Source organism: Staurois parvus, unplaced genomic scaffold, assembly GCF_062004578.1.
Source record: "Staurois parvus isolate SC_StPar_1 unplaced genomic scaffold, SC_StPar_1.0 ptg000462l, whole genome shotgun sequence".
NCBI lineage: Eukaryota > Metazoa > Chordata > Amphibia > Anura > Ranidae > Staurois > Staurois parvus.
The window spans coordinates 118,049-132,410 of NW_028318258.1; the positions used below are offsets into that span (position 1 = coordinate 118,049).

A 14,362-nucleotide genomic window follows, 5' to 3' on the forward strand; every position below is an offset into this window, starting at 1 on the left:
GAACAGGACACACCATGGTAATCAGCTGAGGGACGGCTTACTACCAAGGCTATGTGCACACCTTGGGGGGGTGTGAGGCCAGAACCAATCACTGGTGAGTCCAGAACCAATTGGTGTCCAGAACCAATCACTGGTGAGTCCACCAAGACCACATGACATGAGAAGAGCAACAAACGAAAAGAGAAGAAAAAGAAGAGATGTTGTCATGTGGGACCTTGGAGGGTGGTGGAGGTGATTGGCTGCCTGGCAGAGCAAGTCTGCGGTGTGAGATGGAGGCGCCCCACTGAAGAGTGAAGAAATGCGTGCGTGTGGGCGCTACCAGAACCCGTTTCAGACTACTCTCCCTTCCCTCACCAAACTTTTACTTCACCACAGCATGTGAGGGTGCTGCACGACCCGATTCAGACTACCTTCCCCTCCCCCACCCTCATTATTCATCACGGCATGTGGGGGCGCTACATGACCCGATTCAGACTACTCTCCCCTCCCACACCATCATTACACTCCGCCACGGCATGTGGGGGCGCTACACCACTACTCTCCCCTCCCACACCATCATTACACTCCGCCACGGCATGTGGGGGCGCTACACCACCCGATTCAGACTACTCTCCCACCCTCATTACACTCCGCCACGGCTTGTGTGGGCGCTACATGACCCGATTCAGACTACTCTCCCACCCTCATTACACTCCGCCACGGCATGTGGGGGCGCTACATGACCCGATTCAGACTACTCTCCCCTCCTCCACCCTCATTATACTCCGCCACGGCCTGTGTGGGCGCCACACGGCCCAATTCAGATGACTCTCCCCTCCCCCACCCTCATTATACTGCACCATGGCCTGTGGTGGCACTACACGACCCAATTCAGACTACTCTCTCCTCCTCCACCCTCATTATACTCCGCCACGACAAAACCACTTCTTCGGTTCCAAGACCTTCCATTCTCAACCAGTGTTCCATGGAACCCTGGGGGCTCCTCCAGAGGTTAAGAGTCCTTTGAATTGTGGCTGAATCTGATGGTGCCTGAATAGTTCTGGACCCAATGCCTATTTGAAGAGCCAACAGCAGGACACCAAAGATCTTTTTAACGGTCTGTAAGAGTGGCCTGCTGACCACCATTGTAGGGGGCAATCTTCCAAATGACTACCACTAAAAGGGGGGTGCGAATTCTTCCCACTGGCCACCAATGCAAGGGCCACTCTTTCAAATGATTACCACTAAAAGGGGCAAAATTCTTCCCACTGGCCACCAATGCGAGGGCCGTTCTTCCCACCGGCCACCAATGCGAGGGCCGTTCTTCTCACCGGCCACCAATGCGAGGGCCGTTCTTTCCACCGGCCACCAATGCGAGGGCCGTTCTTCTCACCGGCCACCAATGCGAGGGCCGTTCTTCTCACCGGCCACCAATGCGAGGGCCGTTCTTTCCACCGGCCACCAATGCGAGGGCCGTTCTTTCCACCGGCCACCAATGCGAGGGCCGTTCTTCCCACCGGCCACCAATGTCAGGGCCATTCTTCCAACAGGCCACCAATGTAAGGAGCATTCTGCCCACTGATCACCAATGAATTAATTTTAGCAAGGGTTTCCTGAAACCTGAAAATTATTTCAAGGATTCCTCGGGTAAAACTCTTGAGAAAGTCTGTCTAAGAGTTTCACAAAGATGCTCAGCATTTATATTCACAACTTAGGTCACCTCACCCTGATTGCCATGGAACATGGAAATGTGGATTGTCCAAGAGCAGGATGTGGGTGTGTGAAAGTGGCACCATCCTGTCCTAGTTACATAACCCCATTGTTGGTGTCAGGAAACCTTTATAGTCGTTAGCTCCTCCATTTACATCGGCTGATAGTGTGAATTGTCGTCAAATCACCGGGGCATTATATGTGGTAGTAAGATGGTGAAGAAGGCCACCCACCCAGTGGTGTATTTAGGTTTTGTGCAGCCCTAGGCAACACTAACATCGTCCGACCCACGGACACCGACCAACACCAACCCCCCCACCCCCTTGTCCCTCTCGTGGAGAAAGCCTGACATTGACCAACAACACCCTTGCCCCCCACCTGGGAGAGCCTTCCACTACCACCCCCCGCCCTGGCAATAGGGAGAAAGATACTCATCTTCATCTCTGGACATCACCGGGAACGAGAGTCAGGCTCTACATACACCATTAACCACTTCCAGTCCGGACACTTTCCCCCCCTTCCAGTCCGCACACTTTCACACCCTTCCAGTCCGGACGCTTTCACCCCCTTCCACTCCGGACGCTTTCTCCCCCCTTCAAGTCCGGACGCTTTCACCCCTCTTCCACTCCGGACGCTTTCACCCCCCTTCCACTCCGGACACTTTCACCCCCTTCCAGTCTGGGCACTTTCCCCCCCTTCCAGTCCGGACACTTTCCCCCCCTTCCAGTCCGGGCACTTTCCCCCCCTTCCAGTCCGGGCACTTTCACCCCCTTCCAGTCCGGGCACTTTCCCCACCCTTCCACTCCGGGCACTTTCACCACCCTTCCACTCCGGGCACTTTCACCACCCTTCCACTCCGGACACTTTCCCCCCCTTCCAGTCAGGACACTTCCCCCCCCTTCCATTCCGGACACTTTCACCCCCTTCCAGTCCGGACACTTTCACCCCCTTGCAGTCCGGACACTTTCACCCCCCCTTCCAGTCCGGGCACTTTCCCCCCCTTCCAGTCCGGACACTTTCCCCCCCTTCCAGTCCGGACACATTCCCCCCCTTCCAGTCCGGACACATTCCCCCCCTTCCAGTCCGGACACTTCCCCCCCCTTCCATTCCGGACACTTTCACCGCCTTCCACTCCGGACACTTTCATCCCCTTCCACTCCGGACACATTCCCCCCCTTCCACTCCGGACACTTTCACCCCCTTCCAGTCCGGGCACTTTCACCCCCCCTTCCAGTCCGGGCACTTTCACCCCCCCTTCCAGTCCGGGCACTTTCACCCCCCCTTCCAGTCCGGGCACTTTCACCCCCCCTTCCAGTCCGGGCACTTTCACCCCCCCTTCCAGTCCGGGCACTTTCCCCCCCTTCCAGTCCGGACACTTTCCCCCCCTTCCAGTCCGGACACTTTCCCCCCCTTCCAGTCCGGACACTTTCCCCCCCTTCCAGTCCGGACACTTTCCCCCCCTTCCAGTCCGGACACTTTCCCCACCCTTCCACTCCGGACACTTTCCCCCCCTTCCAGTCCGGACACTTTCACCCCCTTCCAGTCCGGACACTTTCACCCCCTTCCAGTCCGGACACTTTCACCCCCTTCCAGTCCCGGCACTTTCACCACCCTTCCACTCTGGACACTTTCCCCCCCTTCCAGTCCGGACACTCCCCCCCCCTTCCATTCCGGACACTTTCACCCCTTTCCAGTCCGGACACTTTCACCCCCTTCCAGTCCGGACACTTTCACCCCCTCCCAGTCCGGACACTTTCAACCCTTCCAGTCCGGACACTTTCAACCCTTCCAGTCCGGACACTCCCCCCCCCCCAATCTTCAGCTTTCAGTGCTGTCACACTTGGAATGACAATTGCGTGGTCATGCAACACTGTACCCATATGAATATTGTAGCATTTTTTTAGACAGATAAAACTTTATTTTGGTGGTATTTCCCCACCCTTCCAGTCCGGACACTTTCACCCCCTTCCAGTCCCGGCACTTTCACCACCCTTCCACTCTGGACACTTTCCCCCCCTTCCAATCCGGACACTTCCCACCCCTTTCCAGTCTGGACACTTTCACCCCCTTCCAGTCCGGACACTTTCACCCCCTTCCAGTCCGGACACTTTCACCCCCTCCCAGTCCGGACACTTTCAACCCTTCCAGTCCGGACACTTTCACCCCCTGCAAGTCCGGACACTTTGTCCCCCTTCTAGTCCGGACACTCCCCCCCCCCCCCAATCTTCAGCTTTCAGTGCTGTCACACTTGGAATGACAATTGCGTGGTCATGCAACACTGTACCCATATGAATATTGTAGCATTTTTTTAGACAGATAAAACTTTATTTTGGTGGTATTTATTCACCACTGGGATTTTAATTTTTTTGCTCTATAAATGAAAAAGTCCAAAATTTTGAAAAAAAGTGTTTTTCTTATAAAATGTTGCAAATAAATATTTCATCATAAATCTTGGCCAAAATTTCTTCCATTATCTTTTTAGTAAAACAAAAAAAAATAACCCAAATTAGTTTATAACCAAAAATTATAATTTTTCTCAATTAATTTTTGTTTTTATTATTTACATACTGTCACCCTAGCAGTACAGGGTCACCATGGTGACACTGTACTACTTGTGGGGGGTGATGAAGATGTTTTTTTTTGTTTTTTTTACACTGAATGCTCTTACTCCCATAAATCTGTAAAAGCAATCATTTCTCCTCTCTGGCTGCATTCCTGCAGCCATTGAGAAATGCTGTGTGAGCTGTGATTGGTCACAGCTTGTCACATGGTACAAGGATGTTGTGAATGGCCCTGTACCATGTGACCTCTGTGATAATTCACAGATTTCACACGTAGTAAGCAATAATGTCAGAAGTGACATCTTGCTTACTACTCTGCATTTGATCACTGATTTGCCACTCACTGATCACATGATCACACAGAGATCCCATACAGCGATCGCAGTGCCGCTCACTCCCGGCAGCGCTCCCATCTGGTCGTTTATGGACATGGTCCGGACGGGAAGAGGTTAACGGGTTAATTTGCTGCATGTACGCGCCCTAAACTGAACTTCACTGTATTTTTCATGGAAATTTTAGCTTTGCGCTAATGTCGTGGGACGCAGAAACTTGGATCGGCCGCCATCTTGTTCTCCGAGGTCTTTGCTTTCAGGAAACACATCATGGCGGGAGGTTTCATCTGACCTATCAGGACTAAAATGCAAATCCAGCTCCGGCGGGGGAAAGGGTTCATCCTGATTGGTGGTTATAGGTGTCAGGGCTCCGCCCCTGCGGTACGGTGCACTCCCCTGACTGTCCGCAGCTTGTAGGAGGAACGCGGAGGAGGACAGGGGTCTCCGGAGGAAGGGGGAGCCCCAGACACATCTCTAGAGACAGAGAGAGAGGGAGAGGAATTAGTGAGAGGTCACAGAGTATACCCTGCATGAGGAGCTCCGCCTTCACTGGGAACATGCTGCTTCCTCCAGGAGAAGGCTCTGTGTACACAGAATGGAGGGGCAGTGAGGGGGCACCGCCCTATTCACTGTCTACCACACCGGAGTCTCACCTCTGCCGCTGCAAACAGCTGCCTGAGTGCCACTGTAGCGGCAAGATCTGTCTCCCATGAAGCAACTGCTCATGTCCCGGTTTTAGGCATAAGAAGCCGATCGCGGTCTGTAGTACGGAGCTGCCACAGTTAACCCGTTTTAGGCTGGATTACACTTACACGCATCGCTGAAGCTGATCCCTCGGATCACTAGGCGCCGACGACGCTCCCGCAAGATGGTTCTAAGCTGCGTATTGGGGAGCATCAAGGATCGGAGAGAGGGCAGTTACATTGGGGAGGGGGGTTGTTACATGGGGAGTACAGTCACATGTGAGGAGTACAGTGACATGGGGGGAGTGAATGACATGTGGAGGGGATCAGTGACATGTGTGGGCCATAACATGTGTGGAGGGGCAGTGACATGGGGGGGAGCATGACATGCGGAGGACAGTGACATGTGGGGGGCCAGTGACATGAGGGGGGTGAATTGGCATGGGGAGGACAGTGACATGTGGGGGGAGGACGGGGGCATGACATGGGTAGGACAGTGAAATGTGGGGGGAGGACAGGGGGGGCGTGACATTGGGAGGACAGTGACATGTGGTGGGGTCAGTGACATGAGAGGGGGAAGTGACATGGGGAGGACAGTGATATGTGGGGGCCGTGACCTGGGGAGGACAGTGACATTTGGGGGGGGTCAGTGGCATGGGGAGGACAGCGACATGAGAGGGGGGCATAACATGGGGAGGACAGTAGTGAAGTGCTATATACCATAACCTTATAATAAAAATTATTTTAAAGTGCAACAATGTGCGCCAACATATAGTGCCAAACCTACAAATACATACAAAACCAATCAAATCATTTTCATAAATAAATTTCATAAATCACACTTAAAGTGATATGTGCAAAAAAAAGTGACCAAATTATGTGTATATACCAAATATACACATATATTTCACTCTCCAATAAATACTAATATGTGCAATAAATGATTAAACAACCCCTATCACAAATTATATACCAAACTTAAAGTGATAAGTGCAAAATAGTGTCCAAATTGATACAAAATGAGTATAAAATCACAAAAAGTGGTGGTGTGAACCTCCTGCGCTCCTAATCTTAAATATATATCCTGTTATGAGAAGCTGCTAACATTAAATCATATACCCGTGATCTGTGGTTTAACTGGTTGCCGACCAGCCACAGTGTTTTTACTGCGGCAAGGCGGCACCTCTGCGCAGAGCGACGTTAAAAACAGCGCTCTGCAAAACAGGTAGGGGGCCCGCACAAGGCGCGTGCCCACCCTACCCGCCTCGCTGATTGTGGTTTCCATCACCGGGTTTCGGCGGGTCACAACCCTCCGAGTCTCGGCGATTACAGGCAATCACTGACAGAGAGCATGGCTGCAGTGTTTACACTGCAAGTCTGCTATCTGTCAGTTCCGAACACACAGCTGATCCTGAGAGAAGAGTTTATCTCTCCAGATCAGTGTCCTGTGAAGCATCCTAACACCCCCCCCCCAGTAAAACACTCCCCTCACACAGTTAACCCTTTCAATACCTAAAAAAAAGTTAACCCCTTCCTCCCCAGTGCCATTAGTACAGTGTCAGTGGTTTTATTTTGCACTGATCACTGTATTGGTGTCACTGGGGATGTCAGTGACCCCAAGTCAATTCCCCCCCAGTGTCAAAATGTCCGCCGCAGTCCCGCAATCCCGCCGTAGGTCGCTGATCACTGTCATAAATTGCTGATCACCACCATAAGTCTCTGATCGCCATTATTAGTATAATAAAAAAAAAATCCCAGTATCTTTCCCGCCATTTGTAGACGCTATAACTTTCACGTAAACCAATTAATTTACACATATTGGGACTTTTTTTTAGCAGAGACATGTCGCAGAATACATTTTGGCACAAATTTATGACTAAATTAGATTTTTACATTTTTTACTGGACATGTTTTATAGCAAAAAGTCCAAAACATTGTTTTTTTTTCTCAAAATTGTCAGCCTTTTTTTTTATAGCGCAAATAAATAAAAACCGCACAGGCGATGAAATACCACCAAAAGAAAGCTCAATTTGTGGGGAAAAAAGGATGTAAATTTAATTTGGGTGCAGTGTTGCATGACTGCGCAATTGTTAGTTAAAATAACACAACAACGTAACACAAACAGACCGCTGTGACCGCCCTATAGCAGAAATACTACTACAGTGCGGCATGGGTGCGCAAAATCACAAATATATATACGTGATTCGTGCTCCCGTGGATTTCACGCCCCTCCCAGGTAGCGTCAGATTGCCCATCAGTACACCAGTCATCACATTTAACCCCTTGATTGCCAGGAGCACACTCATGCACAATAAACCTCCATTGCTAGTATAGTGTCTGAACGGGTCAATATCTTTGATTAGATCAGCATTATACCAGCATTCACATTAGTATAGCGTCCCCAAAAACGCAGCGTTAGCGGGATCAGCCCCGGCACCTGCCAACACCTGCGTTTAGCCCCTACGCTTACCCCCCCTTCTCCCCCAGCAAGTGCAGTGTCAGTAGGTCACTGTCACTTGATACATTGCACACAAAACCGCAGTGTTCGCAGAATCAGGCCTGATCTCTGTTAGCACTTGCCGGTAAATTTTGATGACTCTCATATGCAGCAGAGTGCCAGTCGTAGTGCCACGCTACCTATTGGTGAACTGGCGAGTACCAGCGGTCTAGTACATCCTGGTCTTTCACATACCTCCGTGATTTTTGGAGCTGTTTTTCACAGAATATCTGTATGCGTTGATTGTGGATCAAAGCAATTTATATGCACAACAATTTATCGATGCCAACCCAAATTCAAACCTTGCCAGACCATTCGCATGGAAACTCATTACGGTTTTTGAATTTACATTTTTTTGGGGCCTAGCCAACATGGGCATTACTAAAAGAAATGAATTGCAGTTGTATTGGTCCGCAGACCCGATTCATCATATACTGTGTTCTCTGCTGCCATGGCCAGGCATAGATATGAGAGTATAATGTGTTTTATGCATTTCAGCGACAATACACTCTGTCATCCTCGGGGTAACCCTGAATTTGACCGGCTCCACAAAATTCAGCCCCTCGCAAATCACCTTAACCAAAAATTTGCAGATGTCTATACTCCCCAGCAAAACATCTGCGTTGATGAGTCCCTCGTTCATTTTTCTGGCCGCCTTGCAGTCAAACAATTTCTCCCCAGCAAGCGTGCCAGATATGGGGTCAAGATGTAGAAGACCTGTGAGAGGGCGACAGGCTATACTTATAAGTTTTGGATTTACGAGGGAAAAGATAGTCACATGGAGCCCCCTGGATGCCCAGACTACATGGGGAGCAGTGACAAGATAGTTGTCATCCTTTTTCCATATGGGGTACCACTTATACAGTACGTGGACAATTTTTATTTAAGCATGCCACTATTTAGACATTTGTTCAATCTTGGAACTGGCACTTGTGGCAAAGTGTGACCTAATGTGTGCCCACCATTAGAAGTGGGTGGATGCAGGGCGGTATATTCTAATGGTGGGCATACCACACACTTTTTCTGGCAGAGATTTCTTCTCATTTTTTCATTCAGTCCACAGGCTACATACAAAAAAAAAAGAACATAGTATATATACCCAACAAGGACTAGCGACGTACTGGTACATCACTGGACTTTGAATGGTTATACCAGGATGATGCCTACAGCTGCAGGCATCATCTTGGTATCGTTTTTTTCAGCCGGCGATCGGCTTTCATGTAAAAGCAATCCTAGTGGCTAATTAGCTGCAGGATTGCTTTTACAAGCATCGGGAGATGATGCCCCCCTCCCCTGCTGCCTTCCAGGGCCTTCTCGGGCAGTCCCGTGCCATCGGGGGAACCTGAGAACGCAGCCGGTGTTTCTGCCAGCTGACCATAGAGCTTATTGGAGACCAGAATGGTGCCAATCATCTCTATAGTCTAACAATTCGGAAGCTACAAGCATTTCATCACTTCCGTTTCGCAGGATATAAACAGCGCCATTTGTAAATTGGGAAAGCATCTGATCACACCGATTTTGGTTTGATTAGATAATGTAAGGGCAGAGGAGATATCCAGAGTCTGATAGACCCCAGATTTCTGAAAAAAGAATCTATGGCAATGCCCATTGAAGTTATAGAGGATATTTGCATTCCCTGTTATAGCATTAAAAGTGCTAAAAAAAAAAATGAAAGGTACAATGTGAAAATAATAGGAAAAAAATCAAAATAACTAAGAAAAAAAAAAATCGCCCTTCCCATGCGCGCACACCTGTGTGCACAAGCCTTGACCCTGTGCCGGTATGTAAACAGCAGTTGCACCATGCATGTGAGGTATTGCCGTGAACGTCAGATCAAGGGCAGTAATTCTAACACTAGACCTCCTCTGTAAATCTAAAATGGTAGCTTTTAAAGGCTTTTAAAGTGTTGCCTATGCATATTAAAAATGTTTGCAGTTTGTCGCCATTGCAGGGGGCATGCGCAGTTTTAAAGCATGTCATGTTTGGTATCTGTTTACTCAGCATACCATTTTTTTTATCTTTTATATTTTACCAAAGAATTGGCCAATATATTGTGTTTTTGTGCATTAACAGTACTATGTGCCATAATAAATTGTAGTACCCACCGTTTTATTCACTAGGGTGTCTGCTTTAAAATAATATATACTGTTTAAATTAATTTCCTAGCAAAAAATACTGATTTTTTTTCATGTGAACAAAAAGTGTCAGAAAAGGTTTGGTCTTCAGGTGGTTAGAAGAGTGAGTGATGTGTGGCATAAACTTCTAATGCTGGGCATAGAATGCCCCCACCCCCCAAAACGATCCCTTTTTGGAAAGTAGACACCCCATACTATTTGCTGAGAGGCATATTGAATCAATAGAAGAATTTATTTTTTTACCACAAGTTTTTGGAAAATGACAAAAAAATATATATTTTTTTTACACAAAATTGTCACTTAAATGATTTACTGCTCACACATGCCATGGGTATATGTGGAATTACTCCCCAAAATACATTTTTCTACTTCTCACGAGTATGGGGGTACCACAAGTGAGAGACGTTTTGGCAGTCTAGCCAAGTACAGGACCCCAAAATCCAATAAGCACCTTCAGGCTTTTAAAGGGCTTTATTTCCTCATTACACTTCCAGACTACCTATCACAGTTTCAGAGGTCCTGAAATGCCAGGATAGCACCTAACCCCCCAAAGGACCCCTTTTTGGAAAGTAGACACCCCAAGGAATTTGATAAAAAGCATGGTAAGTATTTTGCAGATCACATTTGTTGCCACAAGTTTTTGGAAAATGAAGAAAAAAACAAGAATATATTTTTTCTATTCTTTTTTTATACTTCAATATTTTTATTGAAAGATCGGTATACAACAGTATACATAGAAATATAGACAATATTCACCGACATGGTGAGATGGAGTACATAAGCATATTCTTAGAACATAGCAGCTCACAAGAAATATAGGAAAAAATATCCCTAGTCAACCACATTGTATACAAAGGACACCATCACTACCAGGCGGGAAACTTTACATCTATCAGTGAATATAGGCAAGTATCTTATAGATTTACCAAAAGTATCAAAGATCAGTTCAGAGAAGGAAAAGAAATAAGGATGAAGACTAGAAAAGTCATAAAAAGGTCTAAGGTAAGAGAGAAAGATTAGAGAAAGAAAAAAAGGGGGGGTTTGAGCGGTAGCACCATTAACTAACAGAAATATATCTGATCCATAGTTCCCACGTCACCTCAAATCTGGCCACATCATTGATCATTGCTGACAATACTTGTGAGTTTATCATTTACCATTATCCAATTGAGTTTTTGTTTAACCCCATCCAATGGGATCAGTGATTGTCTCCAACTTCTAGCTATGGTGATGCGAGCTGCCAATAAGAGGTAGAGAATCAATTGAATCGATTTTTTGGGAACATCAGTGGGTAGCAAGTGAAATAACGCCACTTCAGGTGATTGTCGGATATTAACTCCTGTTACCAAATAGATAAAATTAAACATTCGGATCCAAAACCTATTTACCACCGGACATTTCCACCATATATGGAACATAGTGCCTTCTTGCCTACAATGTCAAAAGCAAGTAGGTGACACTGACGGGTACATTTTAGCCAGGCGCGTGGGAACCAGATACCAACGAAGTAGCGTTTTATAGTTGGATTCGATAAGAACAGTATTAATCGAGATCTTTGATAAAGAATGGGTCACATCTCACCAAGTATCCAGGTCTAATGAGCTATTCAAATTCCGTTCCCACTGAGTCATATAAGATAATTTTGTGAGTGGATCAACAAGGGAAGCATAGATAATAGATAAACGACCCCTCATCATCCCAGTCGCTCCACAGGAGACCTCCAACGGACTGAGTGTGCAAGGTTCTGTGATTAATTTGAGTTTACTACCGATAAATGAGATAAGTTGATAATAATGAAATAATTCCCCAGGAGGCAATTGATATCTTGTCAAGAAACTTTGGAGAGAACGGGGACAAAGCCCATCCAGGTAGTCCCCAATATGCAGTAACCCTTTATTTATCCACCATTGAAACACCGACGGTGACAAGCCGGGTATAAACTCGGGATTGCAAAAAACTGGAGCTAGGGGAGTATGCGGGGAGAATAAATGTTTGCGAGCTCGCCATCTATCCCACACCGTTAATGAATAGGACAATGTAGGAAACATAACAGGAGGACGCAAAAGACCGGTAAGCCACATAAGAGCCCCAATAGCATAAGGATAGCAAGATAAGGCCTCAATGCCAACCCACTGAGGGACATAACTCCTGGCCGTAGTACACGATAATTGTGCTATCTGAGCCGCCTGAAAATAGGCAAAAAGATTAGGAAGTCCCAAACCGCCATGCTTCTTCAAGGAGAATAGGGTTGACTGGTTAACCCTAGGACGTTTTCCCCTCCAGATGAATCTAGAGACTGCTGCTTGCAATAGTAACAGGTCCCGTTTGGGAACCATGATCGGTAACGTCCTAAAATAATATAATAATCTCGGCAAAAAGGTCATTTTAATAGCGTTAATTCTGCCAAACCAGGAAAGTGAAAGATCCTGCCATTCCAATAAATCAGATCGAAGGCGTTGAAAGAGTGGAGGATAATTTGCCCTATACAACAACGAGATAGATTTTGTGAGATGGATCCCTAAATAAGGAAGAGAACGAGAAGTCCACTGGAAGTCAAAGTTATCCTGGAGATGAGCAACCTCTGAATCGGGTAATGAAATATTTAAGGCAATTGTTTTAGAGGGATTAAGCGTGAGCCCAGAGGGTCAGAGAAATGATGAAACAGGTGGAGGAGACCAGGCAAAGAGGTCCGAGGATTAGATACATACATAAGGACATCGTCGGCAGATAGAGCACATTTATGGTCCCGTTGACCACAGCGGATACCTGAAATAGTGGGATCAGAACGGATAGCAATCGCCAGTGGTTCCATTGCCTGTCAACGCAAATAATAGCGGAGAAAGAGGACATCCCTGTCTAGTTCCTCGCTCTATCAAAAGGGGGGCTGATTTATATCCACGGATGGAAACGTGAGCTTACAGGCTAGAATATAAAGCCCGTAGTAATGTCGTAAAATAAGGGCCAAAACCAAACCTATCCAACATCTGGAATAAATAATCCCAGGATAGACTGTCAGATGCTTTATGAATATCCAAGGATAACAATAGAATTTCTCTCTGTGAGGATTTGTCCCAGTTGGATTGCACGGCCGACAGCAGGGCCAAAGTCCGAAGAATTTGGTCTGAAGTCTGTCGACCGCTTATGAATCCGGACTGATCATCATGAATATACAGGGCCAGGAATTTATGGAGACGCAAGGCCAAGATTTTAGTGAGAATCTTAAAATCGCAATTAATTAGGGAGATAGGCCGATAATTAGAAACTATAGACGCATCCTTGAGGACACCGATAAATGCCCTGTTTTCGTCAGGGAGCACCAGTCCCCCCTCTCGTAAATAGTTAAAATAAAGAGCCATATGGGGAATCAAGATGTCAGGAAAAACTTTATAGTATTGATGAGGAAGACCATCAGGCCCAGGGGCTTTATGAGAGGCAAGATATTTCATAAGAAATAGGCCGTTCCATAGATTCCCTATGGGTTTCCTGAAGAGAGGGGAGAGAAACAGAGCTCAAAAACACATCAAAAGGCGAGGAAGTAATCCCTGGTGATCAGCTATAAAGTTCAGTGTAAAAAGAATGAAATTTTTGGAGGATCTTACCAGGATCTTGGGACAACGTTCCATCAGTCAATCTAAGTTTAGGAAGAGCCGTTTGGGAATGTCGAGGAGCCAACGTACGGGTAGTGCGTATGAAGAAATATATGGTCAATACGAGAATAACAGTTATAGGTCCTAGAATATTGGGAGTAATCCTGAGAAGTTGGGTTAGCTTCCCTCCAAGCTTCAACCAGATCATAACGAAACAATAGCTGGGCAAACTCATGGCTCTGTCTAGGAGGGGGCTGAAGCACAGCGGTTTGGGAGTGGTCCAAAATCTGATCCAATGCCAAATTAGAGTCCCCGGCCAGGATAACATCCCCCTCAAATTCCTTAGTCATAGAGCTCAGCAATGACTGAAAAAATTCAACCTGATTGGTATTCGGGGTGCAGTAGATTACCAAAGTAACTAAATGACCCCCCAAGTGGCCCTTCACCAGAAGATACCGTCCCTCTCTGCCCCGGATGACTTTAGATTCGATGAACGACAGACGGCGAGACAAGCAAAGGGCAACCCGCCGCTTCCTCTCTGTAGCACTAGCAAAATAACAAACAGGGTAATCTTTATGAACATATCGTGGTGAGAAGGAGGAGGGAAAATGGGTCTCCTGTAAAGCAACTATATCCGCCCCAAAAGAGCGGTATGCATTAAAGGCTTTTATACGTTTAGAGGGGGAATTGAGCCCCTGAACCATTGTGGGAGAGTAGACGAATAGTTCCTCTGGTAGGGTGTCGAGACGACATAATCGACAATTAAGTACCTATAGAAGCTGGGACTCACCCCCTTGGGCAAGAAAATGGCCCAACGAATCTACATGTGCTGGCAGCTGACCCTGGAGAGAGGAAATTAAAAAAAAAGGGGCGGGGGG

At 47.1% G+C, this 14,362-nt stretch overlaps 1 long non-coding RNA gene across 1 annotated transcript in view; it reads left to right on the forward strand.

Annotated features, from left to right (window-relative positions):
* The window catches only part of LOC149452822 (uncharacterized), a 46,795-nt gene that overhangs the window by 24,599 nt on the left and 7,834 nt on the right, over positions 1-14,362 (forward strand). The window lies entirely within an intron of this gene.